This window comes from Nyctereutes procyonoides, unplaced genomic scaffold (assembly GCF_905146905.1).
Source record: "Nyctereutes procyonoides isolate TBG_1078 unplaced genomic scaffold, NYPRO_anot_genome, whole genome shotgun sequence".
Classification (NCBI taxonomy): domain Eukaryota; kingdom Metazoa; phylum Chordata; class Mammalia; order Carnivora; family Canidae; genus Nyctereutes; species Nyctereutes procyonoides.
In genome coordinates, this window is record NW_026575041.1 from 12,751,940 (window position 1) to 12,776,342 (window position 24,403).

The window sequence follows — 24,403 nt, forward strand, 5'->3', positions numbered from 1 at the left end:
TCATGGATTCAAAACTCATCTGTATTTCCAGAAGGAAACAATCCCCTTGTTTGGATCATCAAAACAAGAAACATATTTTCACTTAATTAAAACATGCAGCTCTTCCAAGGCAGCCACTCCATGCTAGCTAGAAAAGGCATAATCCATACTGAAGAAGAATTATGCATGAGTGAGGGCCGGGAGTTACACTTGGGTAAAATCCTCAATTACTGTAGCTTCATTAATGCATTCTCGGTGTCTTACTGCTGAGTGACTGTTCTGAATAAATTGTGCTCTCATGCATGCACTCAAAGAAATGACAAAATTCTGAATGAATAAATAGTCAGTACCCAGGAGAGATTCTTCAGGCCATAGTTATTCAGAACTTCCTGTATTTGTCACAGTGGGAGGAAGAGGAACATGGAAATTTCACAAAAACTACAGAACCTCAGAGTTAGGACCGAGCCTACTGATCACCGAGTCAGGTCCTCCCTCATACAATTTGTAAATCTTCTATAATAATCTCCATTAAATGGTCAGAGTATTGCAAAAACGTTTCTGATCACATGGACCTTGCTACCATTCTCCTGATGCATTCCCTAATTAATCATGATAAAATTCTTTATTTATGCTCACCTAAAATCTATCTTTCCATTAGGTTCTCATTCTCCTAAGGTCACTCAAAGTCATTCTAATCTTCCTTCCAAATAATAGTCCTCTCAATATTTAAAGAGCTGTCACATATTTCATCCTGTGAAATATGTACAACAATGTCAAGGAGAATGAGGGCTGCAAAAAGGTCATGGTGCTTCTACATAGGGAAAGCTATTAGGAAACCATGACAGTTGAGTTTCATTACTATGGAAGAGACAAGGATATGAGGAGACTAAATGAAGCACCCTTCAACTATCAACGTCACTAACTTTCTTCCCATTAATGTATCCCAAACACCCTCCTTGCTCAGCAGATGGCCCTATAATCTATCAGATTGTCCAAGCTATAAACTACCTTTCCCCTACCTTTCACATACAATTCATCACTTATGTCCTGAATATACCTTGGGTATATATTCACTTATTTTCAGTTTTCTTACCACTGTCCTACTACAGCCAGGTACTTTCCTCCTTTATCTAAGCTTATCCTTTCTCATAGTCACCCCACTTCTACGCTTGCCTGTCTATACTTAACGTTGCGAATCAGGTCAAATAATACACCTGTTTTGAACCCTTCAAAGGCTTTCTGCTGCTTTCAGGTTGGAGAGCAATGTCCCTAACACAGCCTCCAAGGCTTTACTTCTTCTTGCCCCTCTCTCCTCTCAGCTTCCTTCTGCCCCTTCTTCACACTACCTTTTCTACTATTCTTCCTAGACAAGTAAAAGGCTGAGGAAAATTAATCTGAGAAAGAGATCAAAAAGGAGCAATCACAGGGAAAATGGGAGAAACAAAATATGGGTTATCAAGAGAAGAGAAGATTTCTATAGGGAGGAATATCAAAAAATCCCAATGCTATGAGAAGGTCAAACTCAGATAAGATTTAGCATCTATAGAGTCACTGGAGCTTTAATATAAACAAGTTTCTAGGTAAAACGTTAGAGGCACAGACAGGTTATAGTGAGGTGAGTTGTAAACTGGAGCAGAGCAAGGAAGGTAGGAAGAACCTAGAAACAGTAGCAAAGTCAATAGAATTTTTTTTATTTTTTTTTATTTTTTTATTTTTTTTTTTTAGGAAGACTCTTTTAGAAAAGGAGAGGTTAAAGAAACGTAAAGTTAACTGATTAAACAAGGTTCCTGAAGAAGAAGGTAAGATCAAGACAATACAAGATGATGCAAAATACTGTTTGGTATACAGTGAGTCTTCAAAAAGAAATTTAAATATAAGAAGAAGTAATATTTTTTCATGAGAAGGAAAACAACTAAGTTTTTAAGATAGAGGAGAAACCTCTGGAGAAGGGAAGTGACTCTTACTACATTTCTAACATATAGTATGCCACAGCTTTAAGGAAGCTGTATATGAAATGTAAGCAAAGCTTTAAAATATTTTAATAAGTGTATTTTCATACTAAATCTGTATGCATTTAATATATTCTTTAGATTTCACCCAGACTCCATAAGAAAAATTAGTTCTGCTTTGCTGTGCTTCCTCATCTACCTCTGAATGATACTCCTTAGCATCTCAACATGAATTAACCAAACTCCAAGATGGACACTGTTCTTTCACATTTCACTTTGTCTTAAAAGAAGAACCAACACCTTTGATCCATTGTTTGAGCCTGTAGCTCACTGACATCATTATTTCAAATCTTAAGTTTACACCAGTAAATCATGGTGTTACTCCTCCAATATTTGAAACCAGTAGCTTAAAGAAATCTTTAAAAATATGTATGTCCCTAAGGGCAAAGTTTAGAAATAGCAGTGAGGTTATGGTTGCGTGGGAAAAAAAATATTGCTACTATTTACAAAAAGGAAAAAGTAAGTCAGCTTCTAATAGGACCTCTGCCCTAAAAGAGACTGGAGGCCTAGAAAAGGTGACTGACTCTAATGTTTGTTAAGATAAGGCACTGTGGACCTTATTAGAATCCTCAGCTTATTGAAAATGATGAATTAAGAAAGTTCCCAATTGTCTCAAGGTATCTTATTGCAACTAATCAGAAATATTTTTGAAAGCAATGAATGTCTTTTCTTTTTAGATTCTAAAATTCTTGGCACATTATAGGATATTTTGTGAATTAACCAGTGGATGAGACAAAGGTCTTAAATAAAGAGTACTAATCTGTTTGTGTTTTTTTTTTTTTATAAAAATATATCCTGGGGATCCCTGGGTGGCGCAGCGGTTTGGCGCCTGCCTCAGGCAGCCCAGGGCGTGATCCTGGAGACCCGGGATCGAGTCCCACGTCGGGCTCCCGGTGCATGGAGCCTGCTTCTCCCTCTGCCTGTGTCTCTGCCTCTCTCTCTCTCTCTGTCTGTGTGACTATAATAAATAAAATAAATTAAAAAAAATAAAAAAAATATATATATATCCTATATGTTTTAAAACTAACACTTTGTGAAGTGGTACAAAAGAGGCAAGGATATGAATCACATATCAGGTACTTACAACACTAAATCACATCTCAGGTACTTACAATTTAAGTATATGACCTTGGGCAATACGTTTAGTCTTGTACCTTAGTTTACACATCTCTGAAACTAGTTAACACAACATACTTCAAGGACTGTTAAATAGATTAAATAAAATATCACATAAAGCACCAGCACTGTTCTTGTAACATAGGATATGTATTCATACAATAAATATGTATGGCCATGTTACAAGTAAGCATACAATAAGCATTTGTTCTATAAAATGTGATACTTGTAGCAAAATACCTCTGATTTCTTCATTGTTCTCAGCACTATACTAACATCCATTGCTAATAGTACCAGTCATTAATCAGCAGTCAATGAGAAGTAGAGGCATGGTTTAAAACAAACAAACAAACAAACAAACCCTACTTTTTCTTGATAAGTACAAAATGCTATACATGATTTAACATTTGGATCAAAAGTCAGTTCCTCTATGCAGCCTCCCTGACTTCTCAGACGAAATCACCTGTGTGCTTCTTAGCCTTCCTGTCCCTTACATCACTGCCACAAGTCATACATGTAATCTCAATACACTGTCAGCTTTTCAGTGGCAGAGACTAATTGTATTAATCTCAACATCTCCAGGCTTAATACAATGTTTCACACACAACTAAAAATCAATAAACATTTGTCAAGTGAGCAAACGAATTAATGTCAACTTTCTTTAGAATCCTTTTCTATTTATTTTCTTGACTCAAGTGAGCATGAAACAACACACCTCCTTGCTTTCTTAATTGTTTCACATGTGGTAATCATATTCTGCAATGTTGTAAGCTCCTTCAGGTGTGGCCAACGATTTATGTGTCTTTGTTTTTGTCATCTTGCCAACTCTACCCCCAGCGGGGCCCAGCACAATAGCCCCAAAAGCTCATTAAGTACTTGCTGATTGATTGACTTTTCTTAGCAATTTTCTGACAACTGAAGCAAGGGCTTCTTTTGATATTAACATTTTTTTAACTTTTATTTATTTATGAGAGAGAGAGAGAGAGGCAGAGACACAGGCAGAGGGAGAAGCAGGCTCCATGCACCGGGAGCCCGACGTGGGATTCAATCCAGGGTCTCCAGGATCGCGCCCTGGGCCAAAGGCAGGCGCCAAACCGCTGCGCCACCCAGGGTTCCCCAAGGGCTTCTTTTGTAGGTAGAATGTATTTTAGGTATATGGAGTAGAATTTTCTATTGTTGAAACTGATAATCTATTTTAATGGTACTTTTTTTCACACCATTAATTGCATTCCCGACCAATCCTGTTGGGAAGCCATCTCATGTCTGGACTATATTTCCAGGCTGACTGGTAAAGAAATTCATCTGATGAATAATCTAATGGTGTATATAAAAGAATCATAAAGGACACCTGTGTTAGCAATGGGCCAAACTGCCTTCTCTTCATTTGCTAGTCTACTGGCAGCTTGGCATAGTACCTAATATTCTAGGATAGTGTGTTTTAGCATCTAATCCAAAACACTTAACATGAAACACAAAAGAAAAATGAAAATGTCAAAGAAAAGAGAATTACCCGAAAACTAAAGAGGGATTGGCTTAGCCAAGAAGGAAAGAGCTGAGAGGAATACAAATAAAAGTGGAAAAACATACATTTTGAGTCAGAAACAACATTCATTTATATAGTCATCCAACAGACTGAATACCCACTATGTGCTTTGCACTACACTATGTGCTAGGCACAAACAGTAAAATAGATGCAGTTCATGCCTTTAGGGAATTCACAGTTAAAAAGAAGGAGGCGAAGTAAACAGATAACCGCAATTCAGTATGCGAAATACCACTAAGTGATATTGTAACACAAATGTAGCATGACCCACTCCATATTGCCTCTATTAACCTTGCTGCTGTGACCTATAGCTTAGAAACTTCTGATTAGCCCTGTACGTAGAGATGTTAATTACCAAAAAATTTTGCTTTATAGCTTTATAGAGGTTTGCAAAAACTGCTTTTTTTTACCCAAAAATTACCTCACTCAAGGAGATGTGTAGAGAAAGGACTATGCTGTTTAAGATTTATAGGAATGACATCACCTAATTCCTATATGCAAATACCAACTGACCAAGGACAAAGAAGTTATACAACTTTTCTGGGATGTCTGTGGACATCAGTCACCTTTTGACTCTAATCCCCTCCCACTTCCTCTTCTTGTTAACATAAAAGAAGTTCGAATTTCATGCTAAGGGAAGGTTGTTCTCTGGGACAATAGTTCTCTGGCTCCCTGGCTTTCCAAATAAAGTCACTTTCCTTACCCCATCCTGCCTCTCAACTTATTGGCCTATAGTGCAGTGAGCAGAACAAGGTTGGACTCATTGACATTACCTGGTAGCAACAAAGGAACAAACAAAGTGGTGCTCTTCTCATGCTTTGAAGGTCAGAAAACTCTTTCTGGGGTGGTTAATCTACCGAGAGCCAAAAGACAGATAAAATGGCTTGGTAAAGAGGGTCAGGCGAGGAAGGAGAAAGGGGACAGTAGTATGTTGAAAATGGGATAAAGTGTGAGATGTTTGTTCAGAAGCCTGAGAAAAGTTGAGCACAGCTGGATTTAGATCTCGCTCTGCCACCAGCTGTGTTGCTCCTGATATCACTAACCCTTTCTGAGTCTTGGTTTTCTATCATTTGAACACTTCATATTCAAACTACTGGCACCTAGACAGGGTTTAGGAAATACTAGTTCCTTTCTGCCTCCTTCCATTCCTTCCATGAGCAGAGACAACACTACCTTGTACCTCCATTCCTGCTCCCTATCCCTGTCTTCTCTAAGGAAAGCAATTCACATTAGCTCAGGATTCACCTAATCATGTAAATAGCTATATCTTTTTAATGTAGATCCTTTCATCACAGTTTAAAGCTGACCTTTAGTTTTTTAGGTTTGGCTGTTTATGTGGATGCAAAGGTTCACAATTCCATTTTTAAAAGCCTTTAGTCTAATGGGTTGTCCAATTTCATTCTTCTAAATGCTTCTGACCCAGTGCCAGGTCTTGCCATTCAGACCTTTCCAAAGGCTGTCCTCTCTGTCTGAAATTCTCTATTTGAGGAAATTTGACAATTTTCCTTGATAATTTCTCTATCTTCCTCTATTCCTTCATAATGCCACCTCAGCTGAGTATCTCAGGTGGACTTTTTACCCTGTGACATACATTAATTTGTCCTAGAAAATGGAAACCATCTGAATAGGCATAATTGTGTAATTATTAAATTTACTATTTCTCTAATTATTTAATCCCTACATTCTTTTATTCCCCATTATTTGCCATTAAATATGTGTATTGCAGATCTGCAAAGAGCATGGCACCATGCAGCACCACGTGGCCTTCTATCAGAACTTCAAGGAGCTTAGAGTCTAATGAAATAAATCTAACAGGAGCATTTAGAATTAATGAAATGAAGGAAATAATATGGCAAAAGAGTTATCAAAGTTCCAATTGTAGAGCATGGGACTTGCAGCATACTGAGAATCTAGTTTAATGGCAGGCTGTGTTGTTTTCTGCAGCCTTCAACGAGCTGCTTAATTAACCTCTCTGAATTGCCCCATACTTAATATGGAGACAGTTCTATGTTATTATGTTATTCTTCTTTTAAACTTGTTTGGGAAGGCTTCATTGAAGTAAAGAACATGAAATTGCTTTATCAACTGTAACATTTCAGGTAATTTTAAGGGAATTGACCACTACCTGGGAGAAGATACTCTCTTCAAGACAGTCAAGAGCAATATACTGGACATAGTAGTCACATTTACACAGCCCTAATGAAATTGATCAGCACAGGTAAAAGAGTTTCAAAGGTAGCTCAATTCCAATGCACACAGTTGCTTTAATGTACACAGAATTTTTAAAGCAAATTTGAAAACCTTTAGAAGGGATGTGTACTTTCCAGCTTCTCTGAGCCCCCAGATAATTCTTTTCTGACCAAGTAAGAATTTACTACTACTGCCAGATACTTGGCAGAGAAGCTGCAAGTCTACTGAGCATGCACACCCAGAGCAGAGCTGACTCTATCCTCTCACTGAGGGCATGCAGAATCTGTACACAGGGATATCTGTATTAGTCTAGGTTTGTTTCATGGTCTTTCCCATAAATGTTGACTTCCTTGACTTTACATAGTTTTTCTATCTTCTCTGCAGACTTTGCATCAATTATTTCTCTCTTTTGTTTACTATTTCCCTCTTTCAACCCTCCTAGCCACCACTGCCACCATATTTGTACCCACCATATTTTCTATAAATACACTTTAGAAGGTCAACAGCTTTAAGTAAGGAACTTTAGGTTATTCTGGACCATGCTTAATGCACTTCAAGTTTACAAACATATGTCTAATATTCTGAGCTAGATTCTGGCATATGAACAAGTAATTATAGAGCATTATAGCACGTGTGGTAATAAAGATTCAACTGATTGCTTTGGAGAGTCAAAGAGAGTCATCCATTCTGCCTGAGAAGGTCAGAGAAAGGTTTACTGAGAAGAAAACAATATTTGAGGTGGCCCATGAAGAGTTAGAAAAATTTCCAGAAATTTTAGAAAGGAAGGACAGTGTTTTCAGATACAGGAGACAGCTTCAGTAAAGGCATGGAGATGTCAAAATCCAATATATTGGGAGTGAATTATTTATTCACAGACATAATCTGCCAGGGCAGATTAATAAACCACATGACTATTCCAAGGAAAACCTGCCTAAGATCTGTAAAGAGGACTTAACAGAGGCTAGAGGTACCCTATTTAGGGCTCTGTCCATAACAATTATATAATAGGCTAGTCTCTATCATTCCTGTGAAGCAGATACATATAGAACTTTATTGTACAACAGGGATAATAGCCAGCATGTGCCCATGCCTAACTCTTGCTGTATCCATGGTACATAATGCTAACCATTCAAGGCATTCATCTCTACTGGATACAACCTCAGCGTCCCTCTCAACAGAGATTTCTGAGGGCCCAGTATCATTTGGTCAGACTTGGCACTTGATGTGAAACCTATTTTTATCTCCTTTTAGGATTTATATTAAGAGGAAGGGGTATCTGTAAAAGATACGTTACATAATCTAGAAGAAATCCTTTCACTGTACCCCCTGTTTGGACACAAAGAGCCTATGAATACATATCTCTCTTAGCCTATGTGAATCCATGATTCAGAGAGGGAGTCTAGCCACTAAATATCTGGAAGAAAATGGCAAATTTCAATCATCCAAAATTCTAAATGTAGCCAAATAACCACGTAATTAACTGCAGCTCTTTGAAAGTAATGAGCAGTCATCAACTTTAAATTAAGAAAAGTTTAGCCTATATTACTTAACAAAAGCATCTTAGAAACACAGTCAGTGTGGACAGGCTGCATTGAACAAAGCCACCAAACCAATTTACAAAACTCCTATAACATATATGTGAATTAGCCATCAAAGCTAAAAATGCTTAGAACAAAAATCCACTTTCACACATTGATTAAATTGTTTCCTTTATAAGCATAAACAGTTTAGAGAAGAAAAGCCCAGGACTGATTGCTCAGACTCTCCAGGGTGAAGGAAACAAACACATTTTTTTAAAAACCCTCAGCTTCACAAGGTATCCCTTGCCAACCCCCTAAGGAGCAACCTCAGAGTCTGCTACAGGCTGCAGCAGCTGCCTGCCCACTTTCTCAGCAGCAAAAAATATGCTAAGCAGTGATTACCAACAGGGAAGAGGATCAAAAGTTTGAGGGAATGATTAAGCAAGATACTGTTCCTTCTAACAGTTTTTCTATAGAAGTCGTCAATGATGGAAGCTTCAGTAACCTCAAATTTCAGTCAATTACATGTGAAACACACCTATTCTGTGCTCCTTCTACAGGAGCTCTCATTGCTTTAGTCTTCTGTGCACACTGACAACAGGAAAACCATCAAAGTCAAGGTGGATTGCTGCCAGAACCTGGGCCTAACCAAGTATATTTCTGTCCCTTCCAAACTGTTAAAACAAATAAAATCCCACAAGCTCATAGAACGAGACCACAGTCCGCTATGCAAAGAGAGGCTTGGAGTAAGACTTCAGTTGGAAGTTATGATTGGTATGAGTAAAATTACATTGGGAGAAGGTGACTGACTTTCATCATAGAATCCAAGTCTCGGGAAGCATGAGATGTAGAAGGAAATTGCTCTCATTCTGCAGACATTAGGCTGGAGTCTTATCTTACAGCTACTTACTAGCTGTATGAGCCTACAAACATCACTCAACTTCACTGAACCACACTCTTCTCTTCTGGGTAAGTCAAATCTTTTTCTTGTCCTGTGTATTTATAAGGTAGTGAAGAAGAAATAGGATAGAGGATGGATTATAATAATTTAAGATAAAATTTGTCCCATACAGTTTCATTTTAATCTTTACTATAAATCCCCCTGTGAAGTAGTTATTAGGCCTTTTTTTTTTTTTAAATGAAGAAACTGGGACCTAGAACGGTTAAGTGGCATATCCAAAGTGACCCAAATGTAAGTGACAGAAACAGAATTCAAGTCTTGATTCAAAAATTAATTGTTCTGGGCAGCCCGGGTGGCTCAGCGGTTTAGCGCCGCCTCCAGCCCAGGGTGCAGGGAGTCCCACGTCGGGCTCTGCCTGTGTCTTTGCCTCTCTCTCTACCTGTGTCTTTCATGAATAAACAAATAAAATATTTTTTAAAAAAATTAATTGTTCTTTTCATTGTACTATATCTGCCTCTTCAGTTTATAAAGTTTTCAAAGTCATAGGTGTGGTTGTCAGTAGCCCTAAGTATCTAATACATTTATTAAATAGTAGGTACTCAGTAACGATTTGATCAATAAATTAATATTTTAAGTATACAAATTGATTGAGCTCAACTTAGTTAAATAAACTTTGATTTAGTATATCCTATTGTCAGGCATTCTTTTTCCTATTAGGAGCTAGGGATTCAAAGGTGAATAATATTCACTTCCCAGACTCAAGGGAGTCCTAGTGACAAACACATACAGAAACAAAATCCAATTCCCACTATATTCCACTTTTAGTTGTCTTCTGTGGTTTCACACAACACATGGACTCCATTCTGAACGCATGCTAGAAGTGTCTACAGTTACTTCCCTACTAGTCTTTGAGGCTTAACCAGGATTGGAAATATGGATTCCCTTAGCTTGCAGCAGAGGGTAAACCATGGTGAGCGGGTATAGCTGTTTTCACTTACTACTTCATTTTTTTTAAGATTTTACTTATTTATTTATTTATTTATTCATGAGAGGCACGGTGGTGGGGGGGGTGGCGCAGAGACACAGGTAGAGGGAGAAGCAGGCTACATGCAGGGTGCCTGATGTGGGACTCGATCCCAGGACTCCAGGATCAGGCCCTGGGCTGAAGGTGGCACTAAACCGCTGAGCCACCAAGCTGCCCCTCACTTACTACTTTAGAACTGTTAGCTAAATAATGCTTCAGTCTTAAGGCTCAGATCTTGGAAGGTGTGTGGAACCAAGTATTTGCCATGCTTTCAAAGCCATATTTTCTCTCTGGTTTGCTTTTGTTGTGTAAGGTTAAACATCACCAACGTTATTAAAGAAGGGATTTGACCAAAGTCAAGATTTATAGATGACTCAAAATGCCGTGAATTGGAGAAATCTGACAAGCAAAAGTAGCAATGATGTTACCACTTACTGGAGAAAGAGGTGGGCATCTGTGGGACCAAAACAGGTAGCAAGGAGACTCTTGCATTGACTTATCTTTAGAATGAAAATGCATCAAGAGAAAGGGGGTAAACACAGAAAAACCTGTGAATGCCTTGTCCAGTAATGATTATGGAAGAGAGGTATGTGACTATCACAGTCAGTGAAGATTTATTAGGCTTACAGAGCAGGTCTCTTCCTGATCTAAACAGAATATCCAATCAATCTATCAAATCTCTTGTTCAAATTCCAGGTTCACCAAGCAGTTTGTAGGAATAGAAAAATATTTTAAGTAAACAAGCCTTCCTAAATATATGCATTTTCTTATTTCCCTTGGCCTTTGCTCCATTTAGTCAGCCAAGCCATTCTGCATCCATTGCCTCAAGTAAGGGATGACACCAAAACAAACAAACAAGAATTCCATTTTTGGCTTTTGAGTTTTAAAAGTCTGTCTTAGCTGGAGAAACAGAAAGGACTCCCTGCAGATTTGGGAGGACACAGGATGAGAAATGCCAAAGCTGCCCACCCTCCTGACTAAAAACCCCCTAGGCTAGGAGGAAGAACACTTTGGAGGGGAATCAAGGACTGTGTGTCAAAGTTGCAGATACTTGACAAAGCAGGGACTTCTCAGGCTCAGAGGTGGGGTGGGGAGACACTGACCTCCCACGCAGACTTATATGATTCATTCACAGAAGGGATCTGTAACTCAGGGAGGTGGCTAATATCTCAGAAGAAATGACTGCAAAGGTTGTTTACTAGCAAAGCGCCTCGCAAATAGTGGAAGCAAATAATTATTGACTAACTCAGTAGGGTCATATCTGGCAATACTATAAGCTTTCAGATTCTAGATCTGGGGATGAACCCTGATGGCAGTGACTGAAGAAAGGTGCCAAACCACTATTTGGTTAATACCCTTAAATGATGTGGCCGACAAAACTTTACATACCTAAGGGAAATGCTATTAGCTAAAAACAGGGAAGAACAAAATCACACACATAAGTTTCCACTGGTATTTCTTTAAAATTGAACATACAAGTCATGGATATCATTCTTCTCTTCTAGGACTCACGGGCTGGAAATAGCCATCAGGTGGTGGCTGGTGAGTAACCAGTGGTGCCCACAGTGCTGCCTCCTGCTCAGTAAGAGGCTTGCCCTAATTTTTGGATTTCAGATGCAGTGAGCAGCACCTAACAGATAGCTGGATAGGATGGCTGAGCCCTTTAGTGCCTTCATGTGTCACAGGAAAGTTGACGAGGTTGAGTTGAGATAGTTCTGTTCAATGCCTTTTTTGAAATCAGCATAGCTCTGAAAAACTCTGGAAGTTTGAACCTTATGTAATCCAAATGGGGGAAAAAACTTCCTCCTTCCTCAATTTGGAGTAATGTTTCTTTTTTTTTTTTTTTTGGAGTAATGTTTCTATAGAATCTATAAGTGTGGCACATTTCATGAATCTGACATACTAACTAAAAACATGCATAAAAGATTCTACATAAATCAAAATATACATTAAAACCTCTTCAAAAAATTGCAGCTAAGAGAAATCCTGAAATAAATCATTTTATTTAATGAATTTCCCCGTTTCTTTCTTCCAGACTACAGTCTCTGAAGGGAAGGATTGTGTATTCCCAACTTCTGAACCCCAGTGCCCAGTACTATGACTGGTATGCTAGATGCCAAATAGGTTTATACCCAACACTGACTGGAGTACCTAAATAAGCAGCCGCTAATTTGTGTACTTTGTGAACTTGAACTTGGTATTTCAGGTTTTTCCTAACACAGAGGACTAAGAATATTTTGGATTCTTCTGAGATTGGTAGAAAACACATTTTTTAAAAATGCTAGTGGAGATGCACAGTTCTAGATCAGGATATTAAAAGAGAATCATATGTATACCTAATCAGAAATCCAAGACGTGACTACACACAGCATATCCACTACACCCATATGGTCTGTCACTTTTGGGGGAAAAGCTGTGACACAAGTGTCAGCATGAAGATGGAGTTACTCAATTCTGCTGGAAGATGGGGTCTTAAGGAAGTCCATAGAGAGGGTGGCCATGAAGGGATTCTGGAAAAAGATGTCCATCAGTGATGAGGGACAGGCAGGATAGCCCTATAAGCTAAGGTACCTGAAGGATGCACAGTGGTGTGGAAAAATGAAACAGCTTCAAGTGTTTGAGGATATACAGATTCAGAATACCAGAGTTTTAGGTTCAGTGAGCATTGAGGAAAGGTCTGCAGTGGTATAAAGAAAGAGACCAAAACTTGTAGGATTTCCTATGCCAAATTAAAGATTTAGAGATTTTATGGTATGGACAATGGAAAGTAAGTGAAGTTTTGGGGGACAGTCCAGAAGAATCTCATGATAAGATTTATGTTTCAAGAAAATCACTTCTATTAGCAGAGAGGATAGATTGTAAGCCTAAAGGTAGAAAGAATCCTAGAGTTACTATTGTGGTATTCCAGTGAGATATTGTGGATGTAACCTAAGACCATAGGGAAGGGAAAGGAGAGATGAGAAAAGATAGTTTCAACTTCCTTAATTAAGCAAGTAGAATACATGGGACTTAGGAGTGAGAGATGAGGAGGAGATGGGTAGGAAAGTTTATTTAAAAGTTTATTTCCTGTTTATTGCTTGGGTAATTGAAGACACAAAAATGCAAACTACAGAGCTGGGAAGTTCAGGATACAGCAGGCTTTGGTGGACATATATGCAGGTCAATTTTATACCAGCAAAGAATGAGATACACGATGCCCTCAGGATGAATATATAAATTTCTGAGTCATTAGCATTATTTTAAGCATAATTTGAATCAATTACATCACCCAAGGAGAGACCTGGGAACAGCAATGTTTTAGCGGTAGGTGGGAAAAGAGGAGCTTGTAAAGTAGGATGAGAACAGTTAAAGAAACCAGAAACAAAAATGAAGAAATCTCTTCCTCTCATTTTCTTTTTAACAAGATCTTGTTCTTTTACAAGCTTTAAAAAGTAACTTAGAGAAAGAAAAAACTAATATATTCCAACTTGCTTTCCGAATATACCCGTTACAGTTGATTTTTCCCCGTAGATTCATAGGTTATAAGAAAATGATGTAAGACTGGCTTTTTTTCCTTAAGAGAAAATTTTGAGCATCATTCCCATTTGATCACTTCTGAATCATTTCCCAAGAAACTCCCAATGGCTGTTGACAATAATGAAGTGAAATGACAAATAGGTAGATGGATAGATGCATAGTTATATGTGTATCTCTCTGCCTCTTTATATACAGTCACCATCATGTGTATATTATACATACATTCATATATTAATAATATATATGCATTCTCACCTTATAACAGTAAGTCTTTCAACCCCTCCTACCTGCAAAGTGACAAAATACAGATGTAACGACTCAGGTTATTAATAAAACTCTGTCCTTCAGGGGAAAATACGTCCCTCACAGAAGAGCCTATTACCCTTTCCAGATGTGAGTTAACAACAACAAAAAAACCAAACCAACAAAGGAAACTAATATTTATTTAGAATCTATTATGTGGAAGAACTATTCTAGTTTCATTATATTCATTATTTCCTTTAATCATTATCTTAAAAAAATGCACCAGCATTGGATACAAAATGGATTCAGTCAACACATGGGAAACAGTTTTGTGAGGATAATAGCTTGAGTACTACCCACTTCAGACCTGCCTCCTCACAATCACTCAATTGAGGAATACAATCACCCATGATTAAACTCAGCCATATGTTTCCAACACTGGTTGCATCTCAGAATTCCCCACAAGACTTTTGAAAGGTAATCAAACCCTTTTCTAGACTTCCTGTACGAGAATCTCAGGTAGGTTTCTTGATTTCTTGTTTTTCTAAAGTACCACAATTGATTCTGATACTGAATTCGTATTGGAAATCACTGACTATGATATTCTCAGGATGTCCAGAAAGCATTTGCCAGGGTGTCTGGGAAAGCTACTACAAATAAAGTGGCTAAAAGACCCTTACACCCTATAACCCAGATTCTGAAACTTCAGGGACCACCACCTATATAACAGAGGCTTTTTGGTGCTCAGACCTCTAGAAAGTGGGGCTTAAGAAACTTTGAGATGACTGCTAAATAATGAAGCAGTGAAGATAGCTATTAAGTAGAAATGGAATCAGGATCTTACAGAAGTATCTGCACCCCCATGTTCATTGCAGCATTATTCACAATAGCAAAGAAAAAACAACCCAAATATCCATTTATGTGTGGATAAAGAAAGTGTGTTATGTATATACAAGTATATATTATTCAGTTTTAAAAAAGGAAGTCCTGTCATATGCACCAATATGGATAAAACTGGAAGGTATTATGCTAAGTGTAATAAGCCAGTAACAAAAAGAAAAACACTTACATATAACACTTATATTATGTATCTGAAATAGTCAAACTCATAGAAACAGAATGGTGGTTGACAGGGGCTTGAGGAAGGAGGAAATGGGAAGTTGCTATTCAATGAGTATAAAGTTTCAGTTATGTAAGATGAATAAGTTCTAGACACTTGCTGTATAACATAGTGCCTATAGTTAAGAATATGGCAATATACACTTAAAAATATGTTAAAAACATGAAATTAATATGAAATTGTAGATTTCTTACCATTAAAAGATACACACACACACGTAAAAGAGCACAAGGACATTTTTGGAGGTGATGGATATGTTTAATATCTTGATTGTGGCAATATCCAAACTCATCAAAATGTACACATTAAATACATGCAATCTTTATATACCAACTATACCTCTATAAAACTTAAAAAAGGAAATGAAAAACGTGTTTTTTTAACTGTAAACAAAGGGATTATTATTGAGTTTAAACATTCCTGGTGGGACAGAGAAGTTTGTTAAATTCATATGCTCTAAACCTAGCTATAGAACTTTGTCTGTTTGGATCTAATTTCTACTCAATGTAGTATTTTAAGTTTTCACTCAAAGGCTTATATCCCATTATATTACCCTGAGGACATACTTCTCTTTCAGTACTCAAATCAGAACAGGATCTGTCTTGATCATGTATTGCAATATGATTTGTGCTGGAAAATGCTGCTATTGATCACCATTAGTAGAGACATGAGTTCAGATTTGCTTTCTTAGGGATGGAAGTAGATTTCTATTGATTCATCTATATCATCTTTCAGCCCGTCTCATCCCTGTACTCATTGACTCACAAAGAGATGTTAAACAGGTTTGCAAAAGAATTCATTCCCTCAAAAAGCATAAGTAAAACACCAGCTATGTTTCAGACACTGTTGTAGGCAGCATTAGTACTAGGAGAGATAGAACAGAGTCCTTTCCCTTAAGAATCTGAGATAGTCATGTACACAGATCAATACATCAATGTGGTCAATGTTACAACAGACTCATGCACATCATGCTATCACAGCAAGGTGGAAGCAGTACCTAGTTCTAGCTAGAGAGGTCAACATTATTTCATAGAAAAGAGAACATTTTGGTTGTATCTTTTTTTTAAAGATTTATTTATTGAGATTTTTTTAAGATTTTTTTTAAAGACTTATTTATTGAGAGCGAGAGAGGGAGAAGCAGACTCTCACTAAGCGGAGACCCTGACAGGAGGCTCAATCCCCGAACCCTGAGATCATGACCTGAGCCAAAGGCAGACACTTAAGCAACTGAGCTATCCAGGTGGCCCACATTTAGGTTGTATCTTGAAAGCTGAGTTGGATTATATTTATTTCTCCCTAATTTGCATTGCTTTTAAGTGAGCTATAATAGCCTGAATTTCATATGTAAGTATGGAATGCACAGGCTCACATTTTAAAAAAAAATCTTAACTCTCTTTACAGTGTCATAGGCAATTTCCATTAGACCCATGATCTAACTGAAGCTAACAAATGATTACCCTTCACATTTGAGCAAAAATAGGTGCCTAATTGAAGAGACTGATAAGCAGCTGCAATATATAGATGGCATTTTATGTGGGAAAATTGAGACCTTAAGTAAAGCACCTAGAGAAAAAGACATGACATAACTTTTGTCTCTTGCATTAAATCCTAACTGGCATTTTTGAAATATGACATTGTCATATCTTTTTCAGTATGGTAAGCAGAATAATGCTTCCATCTTATCCCTGCAAAGATGTCCACATTCTAATCCCCAAACTTTTGAATAGGTTACAATACTTGCCAAGGGGAACTTTGCAGATGTGATTGAGTTTAAGGAGCTTGAGGTGATTAACATTACCTTGGATTATCCAGGTAAACCCAATGTAATCACGAAAGCTCTTATAAAAGGGAGATAGGAGGGCTAGATTATAAAGGGAGAGGTGATGATGGAAGAAAAAGGCAGATTGGTGCATTTTGAAGGCAGGGGCCACAAGCCCAGGAATGCACGTTGCTTCCCGAAGCTGGACACAGATTCTCTCCTGGAGCCTCCAAAATGAATGTAAGCATTGTTGACATTTCATGTTTATACCTGTCTTTTTTTTTAATTTCTGATATCAGGAAATTTAAAATAATAGGTTTGTGTTGGTTTAAATCACTAAGTTGTTATAATTCATTATAGCAGCATTAGTAAACTAATATATATACCAAAGCCTTGACAGGACAACTAAAGTTGAGCTGTAAGCATGGAAAGCCATATAATCCTCTGTCACTTGTACCATTTCAATATGAGAGGTCAAAGATTCCCTAAAAAAACTACAGGGGAGTTACTCACTGTTGTTCAGAAATTTTGTAAAAATCTTCAGTAAAGCTTTAGCAATCCCTACTCTTTTCTATAGAATTTACAAAAAGTATGTTGGGGTCCATTGGACAACACCTGGCCTTTGGGTTCCTTAGTCATCACTTTTAAAAGAATCACTTTAATTTTAACAATAGTAAGGATTAGCTAACTGCTCCTCATCTGCATAAGTTATCAGGTCAGCTGACAACTGAGGGATGGCCGGTGGTATAATAGTCCCCAAAACATGGGGCTGTATATTCTTATAGGGATAGTTAAATGCTAAAGATACCATCCTTCACTTTAATCATCTTATATTTAAAGGTCAAGGAAAGTGTCAAAGAAGTAAAAACATGGAGGTAAACTCTAGAGAAAACTAAACCATAGCATTTTTTGCCATTTTTCCTAGAAGCAAGAGGCCTGATGAAGATTCTTGGTTTCAATAACCCAACCACCACTGCCAGGTTTCCCCATCTGTTTGCTAAGAAGATTATTATGGCATCAAGCAGATGAAGCTGTCAATGAAATTAAAGGACTCTAGGAGGGGATGCCTTTTTGTGATGAGGTTTTATTAAGAAAAATACAGACCAAGATAGGAAGTAATTTTTGTAAAATATTTATTTTTTTTAATTTATTTATGATAGGCACACAGTGAGAGAGAGAGAGAGGCAGAGACACAGGCAGAGGGAGAAGCAGGCTCCATGCACTGGGAGCCCGACGTGGGACTTGATCCCGGGTCTCCAGGGGCAGGCGCCAAACCGCTGCGCCACCCAGGGATCCCAGGAAGTAATTTTTTAAGGAAGTACAATAATTGTATATTTCCCACAAATAACATTTAACATATAATTTTAATATGCCAAACACTGTGTTGGGGACTGGAAACAGAACAGTGTTCAAGAAAAACCTTACCAAGCTTAAAGTTTACAGGGAAGACAAAAATAAAAGTACAAAGCCTCTGAGAATGAATAAAAGGGAACCCTGACTAGTTCATGGCAGCTCAGGCTGCCAAAACAAAACATTATGGATTAGGTGACTTGACAAATAGGAATCTATTTTCTCACAGCTCTAGAGTCTGCATTCAAGATTAGGGTGTCAGCAGGATTGGTTTCTGGGTAAAAGCTCACTACTTGACTTGCAGACAACTGCCTTCTAGCTGTGTCTTCACATGCAGAGAGAAAGAGAGAGATACAGGGAGAGGGGTGGGCAGAAAAAGAGAACACTCTGCTATCTATCTTATAAGGGCCTTAATCCCATCATGTGGGCCCTATTTTCATAACCTCATCTAAGTGTAATTACCTCCCACAGGCCCTATCTCCAAATACCACCGCACTGGAAGTTAGGGCTTCAACATACAAATTTTGGGGGGACAGAATTCAATCTATAATATCAAGGAAGTCTTTGTTTGAAGATGTGTTTATTAAGGTTACAGCACAATAGAAAATCCTTAGACTGTTCCAAATAAAGGAAGAAGCATGTACAGATTTCAATATGGGATCGGAACTTGATATATTTGGGGAACTGAAAGAAAGAGCAGTGAGGCTGTAGTACAAGGAGGGAAAGAAAGCCTGGCATGAGAGAAAGCTGGCAAGAGGTGATCATCCAGAATTTTGTGGCCTGTCATTAAAAGATTATGCAGTATATCTTTAAAAAATGTAATGCTATCAACAAATTTTAAGCAGGGACAAATTGTAATCAGATTTGTCTCAAAAATCTCACTGTGGCTTCTATTTGCAATATGGATTGGCATGGGACAAGAATGATGTGGTGAGACCAGTTAGCAGTTCATGGGAGAGATGATGATGATGGCTTAGACTGATAGCAGAGATGGAGAGAAAATGACACATTCAGAAACATTTAGGAGTTAAACGTAAGTAATATGTGAAAGACAATGAGAGAAGAAGATAAATCAGGATATATGGCTTGATCAAATGTCAAAGGATGGGGCAGGAGGGACAATCCCTGAGATGGATAATGCTAGAGAAAATAGATTTCTTAAGCAGAAAATCATAAAATGAGTTTTAGATGGGTTTTTTTTAGGTTCTTTAAAAATTTATTTTTTTAAAGTTAATAATATGTGCATAAAAGGAAACTGAAAAACACAAGAAGCAAAGAACAAAGTCATCCATAATCACAAGCAGTTTACAGTTTGACTTCTAGGTCCCGTGTGTGTATCTATCTACACAAGTAAGCATTTTAATGTAAGATCATACAGTTATGTATCATGCTTTTACACACCATGAATATTTATCATGTCAAAGTCCCCAAACTATGATATTTTGATAACAGTTTTAGATATTTTGGGTTGATGCTCCTGTAAGGCATCAAAGAGAAGCTGCTGAGAAGACAATTGGATAGGTCAGTAATTTAGAAGAAAAGTTTCAGTAGAAAATATAAATTTGGGTGTCACGGAAGTGAGTAAGAGCACCTTGGGAGAGGATATAGACTAAGAGTGCTGAGGACTTCAGGTGCAAGGAAAATACATATGCCAAATGGAACACTAAGGACTCTAGGGCTTTAAACCCCATATGAATACTTTAGCTTCTAGGCAAGGCAAGGGGAGGGGTTGCAGCACCACTGATAATATTTCATGAATTTTATGGTCTTCCTTTCTTTTTCCAAGTAAGCCCATGCTACCTTCAACCCTCTAATTCTTCTCTCTCTCTCTCTCCTTTTTTTTTTTTTTTTTTTACCATTATTACATATCACCATCAGTCAGGAATACAGGATCTGCCTTCTCTCATTCCTGTTCTCAAATAAGATCTAAAGGAAGAACAGACTTCAATGGAAGTAAAAGAAAAGTCATGATTCCCTTTCCTTTTCACTTGCAAGTCACCTTTTCTTTCTTCTTGACATTTCCCCAAACTTCACATTTTAAATAAAATTCCTGATAATTAAAGAAGCAACTTTCCCAAGAATGAATAGCTAATATAAGTAGCTTTTTATAAAAAGCTGTCAGCTCATTATGTTGGCTAATAAATAAAATCTATCCAGTCATCATGGAAATGGTAAATCATTTCTAAAGGGAAAAATCTAACAAATCAGCTACAGTCAATATTTTCTAAAGTGAATTGTGAATTCTATAGTGAGTTAGACAAAGACCATGATGAGCCTGTTATCTCTACTGATTTCCTACTTGCAAAAGTATGGGTTCACCATTCCAAAGCCTGCTTAGCTGTCCTTCAACAGCACAGCAGGGACCAGAACTCCAGTTTTTTCACAATGGAAAGATCTCAGTATATAGTTTTGAGGTTGGATTGTGTTTGTAAAATATGAATTGCTAGGTCTTCTCTGATCAGCATGAATATGAAGCTTCCCACAAATAAGAGTACCCTCTACAACACAACAGTTATGAAATTATTATGCTCTTTTGTACTGTGTCTCCTTTCTCTAGCTCCTCTGGGTCTCTCATAATCACCACAATGACCATTAGTCAACCAGCAAAGATAGTCATATGCCATTAGCAAAAACAGATTGCTCCTTGAATGACTCCACCAAACTACTGCCTCACAGTATGAAATCTTTGGTTCAGTTGGATGCTTAAAAATATTTATTGAATGGCAAAACAAAAACAAACAACAAACACAAACTAAAAAAACAAAAAAACCCAAGGAGATATTTGACACTTTGGACTAGAAGTATAAGCTAACTCTTGATTTCTAGAAATTCATAACTTATTGAATGCTCATGACAGTTATATATCACAACAGGTTAGAAGGGCAATTAAGCCCTTAAGGATAGAGTGCTAAATGAGAGCTCATAGAGAAGTGATTTCATGTGTGGTGTGTGTGTTCTAATGATTGAGATATCAAGAAACAGGGTGAGGGGAGAGATACATGTCAATCTGATTACATATGCACAATGTGGTTTTGGGATTATGGAAGGCAAAAACTAGGTCAGTTTGCATGAAGCAAAAGTATTGAGTTATAGGACTGGGAGGTTCAATTGTCAGTATTATTATTTATTGGCATCCTGTGCTTGCTTCAGCAGCACATGTACTAAAGTTGGAACAACAGAGGGAAGATTAGCATGGCCCCTGTGCAAGGATAACACATTATTTACTGACAATCCCTATGATGCCACAGACATGCATCAGAAAATATTCTCTACCATAAATATGAGGCTGCCACTGCTCATGTATTACTAAGTGTTAATCTAACCCCAGAATACATTTTGGCTCAAAATAGGCTCAAAATACATTTTAATCCAAGTATGAATGATATCAAGATCCTTCTAATCCCAACTTCTTTCTTATAGCAGAGAATTATGGTACTCAAATGGACAAAAAAAAATGTCCAGCATAGTTTATACTAACAGATGTTTCTAGAAAAATTCCAAATCAGTGAAAACCTATAAAAATAACCAACTTCAAAGACTTTTAACAAGGAAGCTAAAAATAAGAGTATTATGAAGTGATTGTTGTTTATTTTTTTAAAGAACAATCATACTATGAATCACTTGGGACAAGGATAATACAGTAGTCATAGTGGATGAGGATGAATGGAGAGGAAACAACTCACCAGAGAGAAAGCAAATACTTACTAGACCAAGAAATCACTATAAAGCTGCACAAAGGAGAACCCGGAGCCTAACTAAGAAAATAAGCAGGAAAAAGTCAGCAGAAGGCAGAATTGGTTCACTCTTGCCTCTAAGACAAAGACTTCAGGGGAACTGAGTGCCTACTCAAAGCATCAATCACTTCCAACTGGGAATCCCTACTAAAACATGTAGACAGTAAAGTGCCCAGCTATCCTGGTGACTTCCTTCAGAACTCCTCCTCTGTCAGTCTGCCAGCTGCCCAACAAATTAAATGACACCTGAGGGAGTTAAGTGCACAGATAGCCTAAAACACGGTTGGTTTATCCTGAATTTTTTGAAAGGTGTATTTCCACCTTTCCAGTTTACATCCATGTAAAATTATTAAAGTGTAAGTGTATTGCCTTGAAGATGATTATATAAATGAGAATTTATTAATTACATAGTATAATATAGACCACATCTTCCACATAATAAGTACTCTAACATTTCTTTATTCCAAAGCAGAACATCTAAAACTAAGTTCATGGGCTTGGTTAAAAAAATTCAGCCTTTTCCCCACAGTATTCAAGAGCATTCAGAACACTTGATGTACTGGTTTTAGTTGACTCTGAGGAAAGTACACATAATTTAGCATGGCCCAAATTCTTCCAAGAATCTATGATCTCTAGACTTGCAGTATGAAATATTTAAGAAAATGAACCATCAATTTATTCACTTATTCAATAAGCATTTATTGAGCACATACTATTAGGCATGGCACATTTCTAGACACTACAGAAGAGATAAAACACTAATGGAGCTTACATTTGGTGGGCCAGAGGTAATTATAAATAACAGTATGAGGAATGTGAGAACACATCAAAAATAAAACTGCAGCATATTGCAACCAACTAAAGTATATAATTTGTCATCATATCTTCAAACTATCAGAGTAGTGTTAGGGCATAAGTAAACTGGGGACAACAAAAATTAGAAAGTGCCTGCTGATCAGACCTGGGGAAGAAAGTGCCAGATGTGACCTTTGCCTTGATATTTGCAAAGCCTCCTATTATCTTATCCTGACAATAGGTTACAAGGTTTGGTTTTGAAAACATTCCAAGATGTAACTTTAAAAACTCAAAATAACTTGTTATTCACTCCCAAGACCTTTAGCACTTTTTAAAAATTCAATTGAAGAGGTTAAAAGGAAATAGCAAAATACAGAAAAAGAAAAATTGAACTATGTCAAATCATTTCTGGAGGTAATTATAGACATGGTTTCAGATATTTGGTATGTCTGTTTCTGGAAGTTGTAAACGGTTTCAGCAAAAATCGAGATAATAGGATATAATGCTAGGTTTGCTGTTGTTTTACATCAGATTTGCTCATATCATAACATTTTAAGTAATATTTTAAAATATTGATGTGGGGGACTCTGTAAGTAGATATAAAACCTTATTAAAAGTCTTATTTTGTTTTATGGAATGGAAAAAAATTGAATATGCTTTTTTTGGTTGCTCTTTCTTTTTAACGTAAAATGAAATAAATGATAACCAGTTTCCCAAAGTAGATCAGAACATGATAATGAACTCAAGTACTTAATTGACTGATGTAAATTTGGTTGCTACTTCTGTCAATTTTTGGTCTCTTCTTTACCTCTCCTGTCCCTCCATGGTTTCAGAACTTTACTTTTCTTCTTCACAGCCAGATGTTTTAGGACTCATCTCCCAGGTGCTAATCTTAAAAGTTAGGGTGCCCAATGTGGAGCACAAACCCTTTTTGCTCCTCAAGCAGCAGCTCTGGGTTTTGAGTTCCCTCCTGATTGTGGGTCACCACGCCAGGGGGTGGGATTTATGATGAGACTGTTTCTCAGCCTTTCCTATCCACTTCAATATGGTTTCCCTCAGGATCCCTGGGTGGCTCAGTGGTTTAGCACTTGCCTTCAGCCTAGGGTATGATCCTGGAGTCCTGGGATCGAGTCCCGCGTTGGGCTTCCTGCATGGAGCCTGTTTCTCCCTCTGCCTGTGTCTCTGCCTCTCTCTCTCTCTCCCTGTGTCTCTCATGAATATATAAATAAAATATTTTTTAAAATATATGGTTTCCCTCTCATGTACCTGATGCGAAGGGGGCTGCTTTGCCAGTTTTTTTTTTTTTACTTTAGGTTCTCCCCCTGCCCCGAGCAAATTGTTTCATTGATAGCTATAGAGTTGGTGTATCTGTGGGAGAAGGTGGTTTCTTGGTCTTCCTACATCATCATCTTGGACCAGAACCTTGAAATTGATCAAACTTTACTTCTCTACATTATTTCCTGCTACCCTTCAAATTATCACTTGGATACTTTATTACAATGCCTCTGCATCTCCTATGAGTGAACTGATTGTTTACGAAAAGATAAAATAGCTATCTCATCAATAGGAATCTTTTCTCTATGCCCCTCTTTATACAAACATTG

The 24,403-nt window shown here is 37.5% G+C and overlaps 1 non-coding gene across 1 annotated transcript; it reads left to right on the top strand.

The window, feature by feature from the left end:
* Window positions 1-21,407: 21,407 nt before the first annotated feature.
* LOC129506841 (U6 spliceosomal RNA) lies at window positions 21,408-21,514 on the top strand. The gene has a single exon (XR_008663874.1). It is a non-coding gene; the product is annotated as a U6 spliceosomal RNA (small nuclear RNA).
* The last annotated feature ends 2,889 nt before the right edge of the window (window positions 21,515-24,403 follow it).